General features: G+C 39.8%; 1 pseudogene; it reads left to right on the top strand.

Moving 5' to 3' along the window:
• Positions 1–220: 220 nt before the first annotated feature.
• Positions 221–339, top strand: LOC134981754 (5S ribosomal RNA; annotated as a pseudogene).
• The last annotated feature ends 3776 nt before the right edge of the window (positions 340–4115 follow it).

Raw genomic sequence — 4115 nt, 5'->3', positions numbered from 1 at the left:
CCCCTTTTCTTTTCTCCCGTTTTCTCTGTTTCTTTTTCTGGCTTTCTCCTTCAATCTCTTCATTTTTCCATTTCTCTATATATCTGCGGACTCTCATCCATGATCCACAGGTATATCCTGTGTCTAACATAGACAGCAGATCCGCCCCGTTCCTCTGTCTCTCTCCCCATTCTTGTTTAGGTGCACTCTCATTGGTGAGTCGGCCATAGTAGGCCCAAGAAATTACTACCATACCCCACCGACAGAGCCCGATCTCGTCCGATCTTGGAAGCAAAACGGTGGTGGGCTGGGTCAGTATCTGTGAGGGTGACCCCCAGAGAATACCCGGTGTTGTAATTCATGACCTCCTCGACTTCAAGCCAACAGCAGGATCACCACATTTTCCTCCAATCATCTCTTTTGCATATTTCTCTAATCTGCGCTACCTTTTCTAAGTACCGTCTTCCTTGACATGTCACAGATTTGACATTGGTCAATGCCATTAAGGATCTATACTCCTGATAACCTTTCGGTTCAATGACCCTTGGAGGTCCTATTAATACAAGCAGAGCTTGTGCTGGTGGGATAGGATCAGGGTATAGAGCCAGAGTGTCTACATCCCTCCTAAAGTCTAATAACATAGACTAACCAGAACATTTCCAATTTTTTACTGATTAATTTCTTTCAAAAATACTTGTTTTCTAAATTCTAATGGTTGGCTGTGGAGTATACTCACCCCAACTTTTCGAGTTTGATCAGCCACAATAATTAGATATGGCATTTCTCAGAGATGCTGACGGGCTGAATTGTATATATGTGTACCAATATATTTAATTGAATTAATTGTGGTGGACAACTTAAGTGTGGACTTTTTCTTAAATTAATGAACTAATAAAAGTTATGTTTTAATCTTCTCATACTAACAAATCTAAAAAAGAGTGCACCCACACAAGAGTCTTCTGTAATCAATTTTCTTTCTAGTTTGTCTCTGACTCTGGGTGCACCACCAGAACTATTCATCAAAACACAAATTATTCGTACATATCATACGGTATTCTGGTACTCCATTATTACTTTTCTTACTACTCATTTTGAACCTCTAGAACTGGTGCGGAATCATGTCTACTTTGTGTGGTACATGTAAATAAAGAATAAAATAAAGCAATGCGTAGTATTTTCTTAATTTGAGGTATTGTGTAATTTATGTCCAATGAAATGGAACTTGTGAGGTGGATAGACATTGTTGTTTCCATAATAGGTTCAATGTGTGCAGTGCACACGGGCTCCTGGGTCCAGGGGGACCCACACCGCACACACTGCACTCATATTTTAATTCTTACCTTTCCAGAGTCTAGCGTCGGGCTCTGCTCTTGCGGCAAAAATTGCAGCCAAAATGGCCAACGCGCATGCGCAATAGCCAAATTGGTCTCCGGTACATGGCGGGCACCATGTTTCCGGAGACCTGCACAAGCGCAGTAGACTCCGGCACTTTGACGGAGACGACTGCTCTGTGCAGAGGAGGGGTCCCATCCGGTGGTGCGCACGGGCCCCCTCCTTTGTTAATGCACCCCTGGGGATAGAGTAAAGTTCTCATCACCAGAAATAACATCAGGCGTACCGATAACTCACTTGTTAAGTGTGTACGCCAGTTATATAAAGGTTTCTTTTCAAATGAAAACTGAAAACTGCTCTGGTGCAATTAAAAAAAATTGTTAAAGGATTTTTTTTCGATTCTCAAATTAGATAAATATCTTTCCCTCTGCCTCGATGAGGAGCCTATCATTGTATTTCACAAACCAAGAAATTTGAAAAACCTTTATCTTATTGATATTAACAGTAATGTATAGTCTGAACAGGGTGCCACTGGATGGTTATACAAGCCCACAGGCTGTTACAGATGTGAAGGAACATTCTGCATCACTTCTCAATTTATTAACCACAGAAGAACTGAATTCATGTCTTCAAATTTAGATATCAAATTTAATATTGGTTATCTTATCAACTGCCAATACTCATATGTGATATATCTTAGAAGTTGCATCTGTGGAAACCAACATGTCAGTAGGACAAGACAGAACATTAATTGTGGTTCTTTAAACATAGGAGACATTTTCTTAGAAATTATAACAAGCAATATCTCTCATGTAGCCCACAACACAAAGATAATGGAAAAATGGAGGTACAGTACTAGCAATACAAGGCATCGAACACATTAAACCAACTTCAAGGGGTCTTAACCGATACTGCCAACTGTGTAAAAGAGAAGCATACTGGACCTTTGCACTAGGGACTTTGGGATCTATTTAGTAAGCATTGGAGAGAGATAAAGTGAATGGAGATAGAGTTCTAATTATTAAGCTTTGAATGGAGATAAAGTGGACGGAGATAAAGGCCCTCATTCCGAGTTGATCGCTAGCTGCTTTCGTTCGCAGTGCGGCGATTAGGTAAAAAAGCAGCATTTCTACGCATGCGTATGGGGCGCAATGCGGACGCGCGAAGTACTTTCACAAAAGCCGATGCAGTTTCACACAAGGTCTAGCGACGCATTTCAGTCACACTGCTGGCCGCAGAGTGATTGACAGGAAGTGGGTGTTTCTGGGTGGCAACTGACCGTTCTCGGGGAGTGTGTGTAAAAACGCAGGCGTGTCAGATAAAAACGCAGGAGTGGCTGGGCAAATGTAGACGTGGCTGTCTGAACGCAGGGCATGTTTGTGACGTCAAAACAGGAACTAAACAGTCTGAAGTGATCGAAAGCTAGGACTAAGTCTTGAGCTGCTCAGAAACGGCACAATCTTTTTTTGTAGCAATGCTGCAAACCTTTCGGTCGCACTTCTGATGAGCTAAGATACACTCCCAGAGGGCGGCGGCTTAGTGTTTGCACGGCTGCTAAAAGCAGCTAATGAGCGAACAACTCGGAATGAGGGCCAAAGTACCAGCCAATCAGCTCCTAACTGCCATGTTACAGGCTGGTTTTGACAAATGGCAATTAAGAGCTGGTTGTCTGGTACTTTATCTCCATCTAATGCTTAGTAAATAGACCCCAAAGTCCCAACCAACCAGCTCCTGTCATTTTTCAAACACAGCCTGTAACATGGCAGTTAGGAGCTGATTGGCTGGTACTTTATTTCCATCCACTTTATCACCATCCAAGGCTTAGAAAATAGACCCCTTGATACCAGAAGGGCTGAATGAGAATATAAAGATATTGTTTTATGCTCCCCCTTGGTGATATTTATTACTATTTCCATTTTTTCCTCATTAAATTGTGGCAATACAGTGTTGCCTATTGGGGTGCTGCTCTTTATATCATTGGCTGGGGATATTTCTGGTGTTAGTGTAAGCACACGGACATATTTTTTTTGTTATATAAAGATACAAATTCAAATTATAAAGACTGTATTTAAATAATGCAGACAATTCCCCCCCTTATTCACAAAGTTTCTGCATATGTTGAAGCAATACTCCTATTTCACAGGCAAAACTTATCTAGTTATGGTTGCCGGATGATAACATAAAATTAAAGCGATAAAAAGAAGAGTACAATTAATCTTTGTTCCTGATAAATTTACAAAAATGGAATTTGGCTCTCTGTACGCAGTGCAATCAATCACACAATGATAGACTAAAGTAAAGGAAAAAAAAATAGTACAAACATTAAGCAAACTGATAAGATCCACATGAAAGCTCCTGTAAAGACACATTACAAGTGAAATCTAATAGTTTTGTAATTGTAGGAGAATGTAAGCCAGCATGTGCACTGCAACAGGAAAATATCTAATTCTCAATATAAAACAACAAGAAGCAAATGCAAAAAAAGTAAACTTCAAAAAGTTAGTGGTGCAGTTGTGTTCTGCTTTGCAGTTGTGCTCTGCAAGAACCATTTTTATAAGTTACAGATAACATACACCTTAGCCCCATTTGTATTGCAATACAGTATATGTTCACATTCTATGTACAGTATTGCTATAAATATTCAAGCTTCATGTATTGTTTAAGACTATTTTTTTTTAAATAGACTTTTTTTTACATAGGCCAGCATATTCTGTAGTGCTTTACAATTAAATAAGAGAACCCTGTTCACAAGGTTATACTCTATAAGATTATAAGAATTCTATTATTGAAAGTTAAGTACCACA

Source organism: Pseudophryne corroboree, chromosome 12, assembly GCF_028390025.1.
Source record: "Pseudophryne corroboree isolate aPseCor3 chromosome 12, aPseCor3.hap2, whole genome shotgun sequence".
In the NCBI taxonomy this organism is placed as follows: domain Eukaryota; kingdom Metazoa; phylum Chordata; class Amphibia; order Anura; family Myobatrachidae; genus Pseudophryne; species Pseudophryne corroboree.
This window is presented reverse-complemented; position numbering and strand designations above follow the sequence as displayed.